At 41.0% G+C, this 15,766-nt stretch overlaps 1 protein-coding gene across 24 annotated transcripts in view; it reads left to right on the forward strand.

The window, feature by feature from the left end:
* The window catches only part of BBX (BBX, HMG-box containing), a 141,244-nt gene that overhangs the window by 16,851 nt on the left and 108,627 nt on the right, over positions 1 to 15,766 (forward strand). The window lies entirely within an intron of this gene.

The following is a 15,766-nucleotide window of genomic DNA, read 5'->3' on the forward strand; positions in this document are numbered from 1 at the left end:
TGTAGTAACACTTTACTGTCATAATTGCATACTTCTACAGGTATCAGCTAAGTATTTCTTACAAACCCTTCAGAACTTTATTTCACAGATTGCAGAGTTGTCCCAGGGATGTTCAGGTAAGGCCAGAGCATGGCAGAACTTCCGAACTTCCTGGAATTTTCTACATCACTGTAAATATTTATTATACCTTCTTCTTTGTTACTAAAACTTCTGTCCTGTATGTACACTGGCTGACAGGAAAAAAAAAGTAATAACTTTGTCATGTCAGATTTCAGGCTGACTGGCTGAGTATTCACAAACTGCTACCAAATCTGCCAGCGTCAGAATATTCAGAACTGTTCTTCCCTATGTAAGAGCTTGCACTGCATGATAGAAACATAACCCAGTAGGATCTCTCCTTAACTTGGTGCTGTATGAATGCCGCCCTCCGTTCATCCTACTTCTCTGAAAGTGACTTCTGCAGGGATGTATGAGAGTGCTCTGCCTGCGGTCTGAGGTGTGCGGAGGTGGTAGAAGTGTGTTTATGCTGGTACTAGGCATGCACTGAAATGTCCCACTGCTCAAAGACTTCATTAAGCCAGGCCTGGTCTGTACCTAAGTAGTTCAGCTGCTCTAGAGATTGACATAACTGGTGTAGAAGGAAGAAAACATTGCAGCAGTGTGGGGCTTTGTGGGCTACTTGGTGGTCCCAGTCTCACGTTTGAACTTGTAGTTTTAAGTAGTAGTTCAGTAACAAGGAAGCCCAATGACTGTCTTTTAAGGCAGATTTGACTGAGATTCACTGGATTTTGTGCTTTCTTCTTATATGCTGCTATTGTTCAGAGCTTTGGACTTCTGTGTCGACCGAGGGTTTTAAGCATGTTCTGCTTTCTCAATTGGCACACAGTCTTGACCATACCAGAACTTCAATTTTTAATACCTTGTCCACCTTCTGATTTCAAATCCAGCCATCTGAGTGCTTAGCTGTGAAATAAAATAATAGAAAATAACTGGTAAAAACTGGTAGATCCTAAGGAGGTTATATTCCCCATCCTTATTTTACTATTATGGTCAGTACAGGTTGTTTAGCTGACTTTTTTACAAGTGCTCCTGAACTTGGCTTTTTTGGATTGATTTTTTTCCTTTGTTGAGTTTATCCCAAAGGATTATGTAGGGTTTTCATGGGAGGGAGATGAGAAGGAATTGCAATTATAAATATGTATCTTCAAGGAAAAAAAAAAAAGAAAAAACACCTTTAAAAGTAAATTAGTTTGTAGAAACAGCCTGGAGATCTGAAGAGTTCAGTCTGAAGAGTTCTGGTCCCAGTTGCTTTTCCAGGAATCGATTTTTATTTCACAAATGCAAAATAAAATTATTTCTTTGGGAGTGAGACAGGGAATGGGGTTTTTTTTTTGGTTGTGGCGTGCGTGTGTGTGTAAGTGTAACTGCAAGAATTATTCAGTTGTGAAGAAGACTGAGATGTTTATGTGCTTGGTTATTTTAGGTCCCCATCCTACAGCGCCTATGTAATAGCAGTCCCCTGAGCTACTGCAGTTGCAGGCTTGAAGCGTTACATGCAGCTAATTGTATAGGGACCTGATCCTACACTGAAACGTTTTGGCACACATCCTTGGGCATGTGCACTGTTCTGGGTAAGCTGTTGTGGCTTGGCACCAGTGAAACAATTGGTAAAGATGGATCTGATTGTGGATTCTCGTTTATAAAGCAGCAAGGTTTGCCTTGAAAATCTGATAAGGCTTGTTACTTACAGAAGCTTGTAAATCCTATAGCCTGACAGATTTATAAAGATGTTTCTCTAAGAAACAGAGATAATTACATTCAGAACTTTTCTCTTTTCTCCCTAAATCATAAGGTTAAACAGTTGACAATAAAAGGAGATAAATAAGAGTATAGATTAAAAAATAGTACTGGTAATCAGCTCAGTGGTGAAGTGAGGTCTTTTTCTAGTTATCACTTGAATAATGTAACTTATAACTTGCTGAGAAAGCTTTCCAAGCAAACTTTGCAAAAACTTTTTTTGCAGAAAAATAGGCATTTCAAGAAAAAGTAATGCAGATCTTACACTACTCCATGTCAGGCAGGGTTTCAGATAGGAACCAGGATGAAGACGTGCCTTGATGCTTCCTTGGCCTGTACCAGAGGCTTCTGTCTCCTTAGGGATCTTGCAGACTTAAACAGAATTAATACTGGTCAGTTATTGCTGCTGATGTTCAGAACCTGTGGACAACAGTGAAAAGTAGAAATAATCAGGTGCTTTTCAGTGTGCTGTTGCTTAGGAATGCTGTTATCAGGGTGAACTCAGGCTCACCAAGAGGACTTTTGATCAGGTTATGGGAACTGTTATGCCACTCTTTCCAACTGTCCTGTAAAGTAGTTCAACTGCCTGCTACTGCTTTGAGTTTGTAGGTAAGCAGGGTCCTTCCTACTGCATTCCTAATATTTCAAAATATAGGACTGCTATGGAAATAAAATGGAGATGAAAGGATTGTTGTCAACACTCACTTGCATTGAATTGCTGTTTCTTACAGCCCTGATGTTTTTCTCTAGTGCTTTGTGATGGTGTTGAGAGACTTGCAGTGGGCGTTGGATCTGAATCTGTTCTGGTGCTAGATAATAACAGTTCTTTTTCTCTGTAACCAAGGTCAGAAGGTGCCTTAGGTACACATCTACAGTTAGAGCGATTCTGGTTCAGTGTCTTGGTGCTCCAGAGCAGGGAATGGGCTGAACCAAATGGCTTCTGACAAGATGTTGATATATTGATATAATATGCAGATATTATAATATAATATGCAGATATGCAGAGTGAGGATAGATGACACTGGTGCCTGGGCTATCTTTGCAAGAGATTGTCTGGATCTCACTTCTAGGGTGCACAGCATGTCTTCTGCAGTCCTGATGCCCTATGGAATTCCCTTTCTCCTGAGTTTTATATACAGGAGGAGTGCTTAAGGACAACTGTGAGAAATGCCTTGATACTGTCCAGACACAGTCAGTGCATGGGCAGAACTCAATCTGAGAGGGAATCTCAGCCTAGGTGTTATCGGAGATTGTCACAGACACTTCTGAACTTGGATTTGTAAATTAATTCTCTGGCTACTACTAGGACTTTAAAAGTAGGGGGAAATGGGGGAGGAATATCAAAGCTATAGGAGACAAACACAGGCTTCTGAGGTCATAATTTTTTTTGTCTGAGAGCACAACATTTCTGTCCCTCAGGTGCGATGTGTGGACTTGATGCACTGCCTGATGTTTTGTTGTTGCTTCAATCTTTAACAAAATATGTTATGCTTATGGATGAAAGGGGGCGTTTGTGCTGTATTTCCCTTGGCCATGGGTCTGTAATCATTGATCTTCAGTTTATTTATGAGCTATTGGGGCCTTTAATAAGGACAGTCTGCTTATAATGTTAGAAAGCACTGTTCCTCTCCTGAGTCTGACAGGTTTTTTTCTCATTACCAAAGGGAGTCCCAAGAAGTTCAGTTTACTACAGCTGTGTCAACGGTTTATGGGCCGCTCCGGCCCAGTTTTGTGACTAATGGTGTGGAGGGACCCACAGACCTATGCCTCAGGAAAGGGGGAAAAGGGTAAGGAGATGGACCTGAAAACAAAAGAGCAGCAACAATCTGAGGAGAAACAAACAAATTTACTAAATAAGACATCAGAATGCAAAACAACACACTATAATACAGTATAATACAATATAATTAGAATAAGCTAATAAATCAAATCAAATGAGAGAGAGTGTTGAAAAACCAAAGGCCTTACTCTAGTGCTGAAGGTGAGATGTCTAGCTGGGATGAACAGAAGGGCAAAAGAGCCCATCTAATAATCTGTGAGCAGTTTTATCTTTCCCTCTGGATGGGAAATGGAAACAGAACAACACAAAGTCCTCTGGGCTGTGTAGTATGTAGTTCTTCTCTTCTGAGAACTGGGTACCCAGAACTAATCACAATCCATGGAACTGGAGTATTAACTCTTTAACTCCCACTGCACTACATGATGTTATGATGTGGAATATCAATAACCAAAAATTGTAAAACCATGACAAGCTGGCAACAAATACATGACGTGGTAAATCTCCACTGGGTTCGGTGAAGGTATCTTAGTGGGATGTGGGTCAGGGAAATGCTCTTCAAATGTTCTGTACGTCTGTGACAAATCATTGAGCTCTGAGAATAATAAAAAAAAAAAAGCAGGTTAATTTGGGTTCTTGATCAGGTTCATGGATTTGCATCATGTGCTTCCCTGTACATCTTAATTTTGGGGATCTGGGGAGCAGCAGATATTTCTCTTAAGTAGAGAGCCTTGCTCTTGCTCTTCACAATAGTTCCTGTAGTCTTTTGTGCTGCCTCTAAGTAGGTGTTATGGGTTACCTGTCTTGAGTGGCAGTAGGCAAAGTGTAAGATGTGAATGTGGAGATCAAAGGATCTTCACCTGCTTTTTCCCATGTTGATAAAGTTCTCCCATTCCAGCTCTTATTCCTCTTGGGAGAATTTCAGTAGTTCATTAAGTCCTCTGCATGTGCTAGAGGTGAAGGGGAACGAGGAGGGGAGAAACACTAATTAGAAGCTCAAGTTGCAGCTATAAAGTGATCACACGGAACTGGATCTTTTGGGAGAACTTGACATGTGTCTTTGCTGTATTAAAAGCTGAACAAATACAGAATTCCTTACAAGAATAGGATTACCGTGTTTCAGAAATGCACCTAACTGCAAGGATTTTCAGCCTAAAATTTGTATTATTTCTATGTGGAATCTCTTTCATACACATGAAATTTACTGCTAGTGACAATTACTTGATCGTAGTGTCCTTTTAAACTTAGATGCATCAGCAAAGAGCCTATCCAAAACTTAGGATTCTTGACAGATATTTAAATATTTAAAACACCCTCCATATGATTACTAAATCCAGCCCTTCAGCTATGTAAACAATGCTAGGAATAATGAACCAGAAAATATTCAAAATAGCACATTCTGTGAATATTTCTCTTTCATTTTAACACTCACCATGATGAAACACAAGGAAACCAATTCCTGAATGTTTATTTGTTGGTTGTTTCTTTCTTTTTTTTTTTTTTACCAACTGACTGCTGAAACAAGCTTTCAGGGAAATCCACGGAGCCCCACAAGGTGGCAGGAGCTAACTGTACTACATGTGAGCTGTGATCTGGAGGAGCGTAAAGGTAACAAATTGATTTCACCAGTTGTGCACATTTGGATCATGAGCAAATTAAGCAGACTTCAAAAACCCACCTTGTGCTTCTGAGTAGTTTAGGCAAATTGATGAGATTCCTAGCCTCAAGAATGTTCCTTCCAAAAACAAAAAGGTTATGCATTCTTACTACATCAACACAAAGGGGCCTTCACGTTCATTCAGTGCTATTTCCTTGCTTGTAATATCACATCATTGCTGTGAAGGGAAAGTGGGCTTGAAGCCCTTCAGCAACTCACAGCCATATGAGGTTCACAGTTTAACAAGTTGGCAGAAAGCATCTCTTAGTTGCAAACTCATCTTGACATCGTGGGAACGCTGATCGTGAGGACAGGAACAGCATCTGGAACTGTACAAGTGAAAGAATTTCTGCTGCTTTAATGAGACAATAGAGGTGTTTTTCTTTGGAAACCAAAGTATCAAACCAGCATTAAAAATATCCAAGTGTGGGGATTTTTGGAAGTCATGAAAGCAGCTCATGCTAATTAGTGGGGTTGCTGGCCAGTATGTAGTGCATAAGGCTGAAATGCAGTGGATTTGTTCCCTCCCTTCCTACTATCCCAATCCACTGGTGTTCCTGTTTCACTTTTTCTTTGGTTTCAGTTTACCTGCTGGTGTTCTGTTTGCTCTTGAAACATTTCTGTGATGAGGATGTGAGAAGCACCATGAAATAAAGGAGTTAATCAAGTATTCTCATCAAAGTTGTGATTTGTGGGGCCTGTGGTTATATACTCATACTTGCTCTTCCTTATCCTTGCACTTTGAGTTCTAGGTCTCTCACTGTTGCGTGATCTCTTTTGGTATGCCTTAGAAGATGGATTTCTGTGGACTTTCATGATTGTAGTTGGCAGAAGGGACAGTGAACAATGCAGTTAAGAAGAAAAGCTACTGCCCCTGACTTAGTGGACAACAGAGGACTTGGCTAGAGACTTATGAATCTCTTGATTTGTGTTAGGACATTTTCTTTTACATCAGCGTCTACTTTTTTTTTTAATGAAGTTGTTTTTTGTGTATCAGCTAAGTGTCTTTGGTTATTTGGACAACCTCATTTATGTGTATGTGCAATTCAGTAGGGCTAAGGCAGAAGAGGGATTAGGTAGTTTTCTTAACCATTAGACAGATACTAAGAGTAGAAGTAGTTCACCTCTTATACGAAATCTCAGTTTCTCCCTTCTCAGTAAATTTCTTGTTTCTATACTGTAGGAAAAAAGAATGTAAGCATTTGTGATGGATGTATCTGGAATAGGCACCTGAGGTGAACTGAGTGAATATTTTTACAAGCTTGTGTGTGAAATTATGTTGTTTTTTTATTTTTTTTGAACAGTGTCAGAAGCCAATTAAGTTAAGAACCTTTAAAACCAGTCCTGGAGCAATTTTTTTTCACCAAGATGTAGTAAAACGGTCCAGTAAAATATCTACGCTTTGCTTGAATGGTAGGGATGCAGGAACGTAGAGAAGGATGTTCCCTGCAACTCTTTTAAGAGGCAGCATATATCATTGTCTCACCAAAATACAAGCCTGAGTAATTCTAGTGGATGCATTCAGATATTTGTTATTTTAAAGTGAGAACTGTGCAGTTTCCAATGTCTGTGCTCCTCACCTGCCTTAAGTTTGAAAAGAATTTTAGTTCTCACATAAACATCCCAAAATAATGATTAGGTAAGTAAAAAAAAAAAAAGAAAAAATTAAGCAAATATTCAGTTATTTGATGAACTCAGTACTGAAATCTGTTATGAGCAGTTAAAAAGTGTACAATTTGCACAGTTACATGCCAGTAAGATTGGGCTGACTGTCAGCTGTGAATTATTAAGCAGTTACAGCTTACTGAAACAAACTTAGCTGTATTTGACCAAAAAGTTCAAAACCAAATAATGACATGTCAGTGAGATGCCTTGTTCCTATAAAGACAGTGGGAAGCAACACTTCACTTCTGCTGACTTGAAATACTGACGGGGGAAAAAACCACGTGCATTTATGTCCATATAATGGAAGAAAGCAGTTTTAAAATAAAAGATCGTGTGCTGTCAAGGTGTTGCTATACAGTAAGATTTTAAAGTGTTGCTTCTCTATACCACAACCCTGTGAACCTTGTTGGGCTTGGCAGAGCGTGTTTTTCCACTGCGTGTTCAGGGTGTATGGCAAGGTAAAGTTTGATAGTTACTGTTCCTTACTGACAAAGAGTTGGTGGTTGTGGCAGCATCGGGGTTGGAAAGAGCAACTGTAATTTGGTCACAGCCAGTACAGAGAGAGACTTCAGGGTGTATAGCAACATCTTAGTGGCCAGAACGGTAGCTTCCTATGGAATAGTAGGAGTTGGATGGTGTTTCTCAGCTGTGATTTAAAAAAAAATAGTTAAAATCATTGGAGACTTCTGCTTGGTGGTGTACTTAAAACTGTTACATTAAACTGGGTGGCCTCACAAAGACTACGGAACAGTTTGGCAACCAATCCTATTGCTGTGTGGTGATTAACTGGAAGTTAATCACAATATTACTAGGGGAAATAGGGATGAGGGGTGGAGGAGACTTCACAGGATATGTGCCTCTCCAGAATAAATATATGTTTCCAGGAAACCTGGGGTCTTCTCTCCATATCTGCCAAACTCTGTCTTTAATGTCTCAACTGTTTTGTTGATCTTAGTTAATTCAGGGACAATTGAAGCCGTCCCATCCACTAGATCCCCTACTGAGGTGCTGAGTGCTTTCTCTTCTCCATGAACTCCTTGGGAATGCAGCACATCACTGGCCTCTGTTAAATACCCAACACAACTAAGGAGTCCAGCCAGGGAAAAACTGGCAAATATACTGCCTATTTACTAACAAGGATAAGAATTCTCTCTAGCCATCCCAAGTGTGTTTTATAGTTGGATTTGAGGAATTTTGACTGGTAGGGAGCTGGCTGTGCAGTACTCAAGGTCTTTTCAAAAAGTCAAGGAAATCTTTGCTACCAACTTCTTAAAAGCAACTTCTTCAACGGTAGGATTTTTAAGTCCATCCTGGCATAATATCAGACCCTAAGGATATGTCTACATTGCAGACTGCTGTGTTTTGTCGTTGCCTGAGTGTGCTTTTAAATAAGGTAGAACAAGAATCAGAAATGGTTTGGCAGTGATAGCATGGAGCTGTGTACTCAGTAATTTAACTTGTATTGAGTAAGGGTGAATTAGTGCATATGGAGTGCTGGGCTGCTGCAGCTGGTTCTCCTTGTACTGGGCTGGTTGGTTTAAATTAGATTTAGGTGCCCAGGAGTTCAGGGCTGCTGCAGTTGGGGCCATATGCAAGGAGAACATGTCATGGACATCCCTTTAAGGAAGCAAAGTCTGGTTAGGCAGCATTAATAGCTTTTCCTTCACTAGCAGGTTGCAAATCCTGTTTATGGATATCTTTTATAGCACCGGGTATTGAAAACAGTACTTTCCCTTGGGAAATTATTATTCAATGAACTTGGTATTTGTTTTGATATTCAGATTTGTCGTGGTTGTTGAAAGTGCCAACTTGGTGATGACCTCTATCAGAGGGCCTGTTCTGGGGTTTTATAGGAGTGAGGGAGGCATGGAAGGACCACTATACCACTGTTTGGTTCTTACTACCCTGCACTCTCACCTTTCCTTACAGATGTACTAACTAGAAACTGAAGTCCTTAAAGTGTGTGAAATATTTTAGGAATAGAAGTAAGTCAATGTTGCAGCCAAGCTGCCTGTATTTATCTCAGCCATCTAGGCCTTCCCAGTCACTGTAGTGTCTGGGAGGTGTTACCATTTGCTTATACAGATCATGCTGATCTTTCAGCACATTGAAGGAAGTCAGGTACATCTACACAACAAGAAGCTGTCTATGTGGTAACTGGTTAGTGCTCCTGTGCTTGGGCCAGGCATGGCATTCCTGCACCAGCATCGTCCTCCAGGACTGTGCATAGCATTCTCCTCTTTCCAATCTCTTATAGAAGAAAAGTGGAGTTTTTGTGTGAATGGCCATTATTATTAAACTGTATTCAGCTTCAGGAGTGTGGGACAGGTGCAGGAATAGGAGAATTTACATCACTGGAAAGCTGCTATTTTACCCTAACAACTTAAGCGTGTGTTGCTTTCCTGCATAGATCAAGGATGTAGATTGGATCTGTAAGGCATTACATCTCTTGGTATCAGGTGGCCTGGCTTAAATTAGTGGTTTTTCTTCTTGCCAATCAAAACAAAGGAAAGTGTGAATAAGGAAAAGGCCAATATATGGATACAGCTACTGTGCTTAAGTTACATAGGCTGGCAGCTAATGTTCAGGTTGGTATCTGTGCTCCTTGTGTTCATGCTGGAGAGATGAGAAGAGACCTGGCTGTTCTGTGATGTCCCACAGGTGTGTTTTAGACTCGAGTGCAGGAAAACAGTGATTTTCTTTGATGAAGATGTTTGCTGTATTTAGGTGTGCGTCAGGACTTTTCGTAGTGTATTGACTTTTGATGGCTGAAATACAAGAGATGCTTTTGTTTTTAAAAAAAAGTTGGTTTTGCAGAGCTTTTTTACATGTTTGAAATAAGACGTCAGTTTTGAATGATGGTAATCTGCTTTGTGTTTTTATATAGTAATGCTAACTGTTGCATAATAGAAGATTTTTTTAAACTTTATATTCCCACAGAAACACTGGGGAGATAACCGCAGACCAGAGAATAGTGCTTTTTTTTTTAATATTATTTTTTGATTGAGTGAGAAAAGTGACTCAGTATGCTGATGAAATGCAGAGAAACTTGTAATTAAAGAAGAACAAGTGGTAGCCTCTGATTCACAAGTCTGGATTTGGTGTCAGGTCTCTGGATATGAGTGGACATTATCAGGAGAGATACTAAAGCAAATGCCTGCTCTAGTGCATGAAGCTGTAAGCAGCATTTATTACTGTGTTGCTTTTAAAGGGAGCTCGCTATTAGCCAAGGCTAATTAATGGCTTTGCAGGAGCACCTGGAGTTCAGTTTGTTCATGATGATCGTGAGGAAGTTGCGGTTGGTGAAAGCAGAAGAGCAGCTGAAGGCTACTCACCTCATCGTGAGAGATGATCATCTTGTCAGTCCACTGTGGTGGATGGCCAATGGCCATGGCCAGGCTGGCCATCACCACAGGAGTTCTGTCACAAAGAGGATGCTTGTGCTGCCCTCAGAGCTGTGAGGGGGCCAGTGCCAGGACCAAGGGTGCCCCAGGCCAGGAGGCAAGGCTGCATGGGGAGAAACAGTTTTATGTTAAAGTACTGGGTGGATGTCTCCAGGCTGGGATGGTATTGCTTTTGGTGAAACTAAGTGTGAATGGTCTCCCCACCAGTTGAGCTGTCCAGCTTGCCATCCCAGGCAGTGAGTTAATGGAAGAAAATGTTGCCCTGATGTGCTGAGGCAAGATGCTGGCCCACCTGTAGGTGCCTGACCTGGCTTCTATGCTCCCTAATTTCTTCCTGTGCCTAAAGGCAACTGTAAGGTTTCTGTCAGATTTGAGAGCAACGGATTGTAGATTATGGCCCTACGTGAAGCTAGGTTTCAGGATTTTGGCAAATGCAGTACTGGTGGGACCAACCTCCAGAAAATCTGATTTCCCATAGCTCTGGAAGTCTTGTGTTGCACTTGATCACTGTCTTAATAATTCACACTCAAATATGTGCCAAATTCAGGCAAGCCAATACCGTAAGGTGAAAAGAAGCACAGTGTATGTGTCTGGCATACAGGACGCAGGCTGCACAGCAGTGGTATTCCAGCATTTCATTTAAGTAACTTAGATTTGAAAGATTTGTTTTAAAATGTATGAAGATTTAAATTCAATGACACAGTGAATGAAATGTGAAGCTGATGGAGGTTTTTACTCTAAAGATTACAATATTTAGCCCGATCATTAAAGGATTCTGTGAAAACAACTAAACATACTCCAAAGGAAGTCATTCACACAAGTAGTTGTGTGTAGTGGCTGTTTCTAATTGGTCTTGATGCTTTATCACAGTTAGCTTTCCATTTAGGAGGAAAGATAGGAAGCCTCAAACTTAATTCAAGTTAGTGAAGTGAAATAGCTTTCTCTGCGACTGCTGTTTGAATCTCTGTATCTCTTTTAAGAATATGCTTAGAGAATTGCAACAGCATACCTTGGACAGAAAGCAGATTTTGTTTTTGTTTTTAAAAAAACGTGTAAGTATGTCTTTCTAATGAACAGTTTCTGATTGGAGATCTCAAAGGTGCAGAAGATGCTACTAATGCAGTTTTTTCCTCAAAAGTCTATTTTGCATTTTAATCTCATAAAGAACGGCTTTTTATTTACTTAACTATTTAGAAAGCAATACAAGACAAAACCCTCTTAATTATAAGGAACTTTCATATTGGAATTGTGGGGTTTTTTACTGCAGATAATACATGCTCTTACATTGTGAGGAGCAAACTTCTGCGTCACTACAGTTCCCCAGATCATTGTAATAAAGGTGAAAAGGGCCCAGATGTGTTAGAATTTGGTTTTCCCATGTTGTGCAGAGTATCCTGATGCCTTCTGCACAGCAGAGAGGAGTGGGGATCTCTCTTCTTGAAATAACGATGGTAGAAAAAAGAGAGCATGCTGCTGGTGGTATGATTTTGGGCTTCAGTATTTAATGCATTATGTATATGTGATATTTGCACCTGAAGCTGTTCTGACACTTGTGAGTGTGTGTAGCATGTAATGGAGAAGAGGTTTCCTGGTGATGCAGCCCTGCTGTTGCATGCATGCTGTCGGTATACTACATAGCTTAGAAGGCTTTTGTGTGTGCATGTGCATATGTGAAAATACATGATAAAACTTCCAAACGGAGCTAAGTTTCAGGAGTCATTAAGCTGGTAATTCTGCTGTTTCTGAATAAACAAGTTGTTGACGGTGTTGTTTGGGATGTTTTATGAATGCAGCTGAATTTGTTGTCTGTTTAGTGTTATATGAACCGTGCAGTATTGCAGTAAGTATTGGACTGGGAAATTGTAACCATTTCAAATTGAGTAGTGAGTTTGTTTAGAATTAGTGATTAATATTGTATTTGTTCATGATACTGGGATAAAATATGGAGCTTCAGTGGAGATCATAATTTCTTGATATTACTGCAAACTCTGTATGTGTACGTGAACACAACTCTCATGTGAATTTTATAGGAGGCGAGATTAACTCCTATTGCAAACATGATTGATCAGAGAATTATAAGACACTTGTGCTTCTTAACTGGTGGTCACTTCCAGGTTGTGTTTTTATGCATTTTATACATACACTCTTAATGTTTGTTTGTCCCTCTTTGCTGTTATATTTCCTTCCTGGTTAGCAGGAGAAGGCTTTCAGCCATACGAGATCCATCAGTTTTATACTTTCCCTTTTGCATCTTCTTTTCTCGGGTCTTCCCCATCTTCATGTCAAAGTAATTTCAGTGCCCATAAAGTAGCAGAATAACAGGCCGTGGGAAGCCATCTTTTCAGCTCAGGAGAAGTATTGGTGGAACAAGTGAACTTGTGACCAAACTGCCTCTATGTTACTGCTTTTTTATTTTATTTATTGGTTAACAAACACAGAGGTAACTTGGTGCCTAATCTTTACCTGCCTTTAATTTAGGAGTGGAAAATCGAAATGAGAGCTGAGAAATAGTCAAATGCAAGTGAATTTTGACAACTGTCATTCAAGCAATATAAACCTTTAAGTTAATAGTGGAATCATACGGAACAACTACTTGTTTGAGGGTATATGAGTTTCTAAGTGCACATGAGTTGAATGCACAGGAGCACATACAACTTGTAGGTGCTTGCTACTTCCTACATCATGCCTTCTTTCTCAGGTGGGTTTTTATTCTGACTAGTATGTACAGGATATGTATATAATCCCTTTCAATGACCATTTACAAGCTTTCAAAATCCTGTGTTCTCCCTGCAAGAAAAGAAATGGACACAATTTAAGATAGTAAGTTTTCAAATTTTTATCACTCTGAAAACACTGGAGAAAAAAAAATCCATTAAATATATAACAGGCTTAAATTCTTTTATGAGGCATCCAGCACTGGACTAGTGTTCTTAATTACTTTTACAGACTCCATAGAAAATAATAACTACAGCATAATAATTGCTGATCTAATGCTATATCTGAAGGAAGAGACCTCTGGATGGGATAATAATACTAGCCAGAAAAGACAATGACAGAAGTCAAAGTGTTTGGTAGTGTTAAGCACAAACTGTTTAACTTTGAGATGGCCTTTACAGTCCTGGTCCTGAAATGCTGCAAGTGGTGAACTTTGATTTAAGAAGTATTTGTTATTTTGATGACCTCAGCCAAGGCAATCTGGGATGGGCAAAGATGCAGAGAAATAATTATTTGGAAGCACGAGCAGATGTTGCTCTAGCTTCTCAAGGAAATTTCTTATGTAAAAAGACACTTGAAAAGCAAAATGGAGCTTTCTGTATTGAAAACAATGTAATACTTCAGTTGGTGTTTCTCCAGCTTTTTTTGTTGTATGACCTGTTGTCTTAGGGATAAGGCCCTGTCAGTAGTAAAAGCCTGAGTTGTATTAATAGAGGTGGGTCTTCCAGGACACTTAAAAAATGGTTTGCAAAACAAGCAATAGCAAGTTGCTTATGAACACAGACAAGAGGCTCTGGGGAGACCTCATTGTGTCCTTCCTGTAGTTGAAGGGAGCATATAAACAGGAGGGGGCACGGCTGTTTATGAGGGTGGATAGTGATAGGACAAGGGGGAATGGTTCTAAATTGAGACAGGGGAGGTTTAGGTTAGATATTAGGAGGAAGTTTTTCACCCAGAGGGTGGTGCTGCACTGGAACAGGTTGCCCAAGGAGGCTGTGGATGCCCCATCCCTGGAGGCATTCAAGGCCAGGCTGGATGTGGCTCTGGGCAGCCTGGTCCGGTGGTTGGCGACCCTGCACATTGCAGAGGGGTTGAAACTGCATGATCATTGTGGTGCTTTTCAACCCAGGCCATTCTATGATTCTAAGATATGAGAGTGTTTTTAGTTTGTTACTAAGTCAAGATAAACTTAAAGCATATCTTTTTCCTCAACAATGCCTCAGTGATCTGCGCGCTCATAAATTGGTGATGATTTGTATTTACTAAGAACACTTTTTCTTTTTTTTAAGTTCTTCTGGTGTTTTTTAGGTTTCTGGAACAGATTGCCTGTCATGCTGAGTGCCAGAGATTTGTCTTCTGTATATATTGAAATACTCTTGGCTGGTGTAAATGCATACTTGAAGTGTAGGCAGGAGGAAGGAGGCCAGTGCACTACCAACAGAGGCCGGTATTTGTGGGAACTGACCGGTGTGCTTTCAAAATCAAACCGCAGTTTGATTAGCAAAGAATAAACATTTCTCCCTGCTGTAGAATCTGTTCTGCAAAGCAGAGGTAGGAAATGGTTTCTGTGAAATAGCTAGCATGAGCCTGGGATTGGATATGACCTGGAGAGTTCTCTGTCTCTGGTGGACTCCCATAGCTGTGATGAGCAATGCTGCACAAGTGTTGTTTTGGGAGTATCTTTTTGCTTCTCTCTGAAGTTGCATTCTCACCTGTATTTTAGCCTTGCCTGCTGATTTGCCTACGTGCCACCTCCAGAACAGCACCCTTGCAGTGCTTGTGGATTTTGAGTTCTGATATTCTCTAAATCTGCTCGGATTCGTGTGTAAATTACATTCCTGGTTCTGATATAATTCTGACTTCAAGCTACATGTGTTTCCTTAGTGAGGAAGCAGATGTATCTCACTTTAGTGCTAATAGTTTACCAAAAAGAATAGTTAAGCTCTCCTGGTATTGAAGCCACTATCTCGGTACATACAGAGTGAGGCGAGTAGCTGCCCAACTACATGTATGTTAGTGCAGAAATGGCATTGAGATTAAGGGAGCTGGGGCCTGGCCCTGCTCTGTCCTTGCTCAGGTTGTGCAAGTAAAAGCAAGGCATTAGGTGGCAGACCGGTGGCTGAAAGTCAGATGGCAGGTGCTAGATGATGATCAGTTACATCTGCTCCTTTGTGTTTGCAAGTTACGGGCTAGCTGTGCTTGCTGGCTGAAGAGAACTGGATTTGCAGTTCAGAGTATAGGAAATAGTTTGAAACGGGCAGAAAGTAACCAAAATGCAGTGAATTAGAAGTAAAAGCAACACAAAACAAGCAGTCGTTAAATGCTTTGTTAAAAGTTGCCGGGTTTCGTACCCCTCTGGAATGGGATCTCTCAGATGTGCCTTAAAGGTGCACCTCAGGCTCCTGCGCTGAGCGGACGAGGAAGTGGAGGAAAGACACGGTAAAGAGCGAACCGCCCGGCCGTCCTGCTTCCCTTTTCCCTTCTCCGTCAGCAGCGGCACGGAGGCCTTAAGGCAGAGCTTTAAATGATTGTGTGCGGCTTCCCTCTGCCAGCCTGCTTCCCTGGCTGGCACCTACTGAGCCGTTCGGCTCCATTTCCACGCGTGTTTCCGCAGCGCCGTGGCGAGGCGCTCCCCGGGGCCGGCGGGCGGCCGTGTGACGTGCCCTGGGCTGGCACGCCGCGAGGCCGCGCCGTCTGCCCGCGCTGCCAGAAGGGAGCACGGAGCGAGCGAGCCCGGGCTGCGCTCCGCCC

Source organism: Gallus gallus, chromosome 1 (assembly GCF_016699485.2).
Source record: "Gallus gallus isolate bGalGal1 chromosome 1, bGalGal1.mat.broiler.GRCg7b, whole genome shotgun sequence".
NCBI lineage: Eukaryota > Metazoa > Chordata > Aves > Galliformes > Phasianidae > Gallus > Gallus gallus.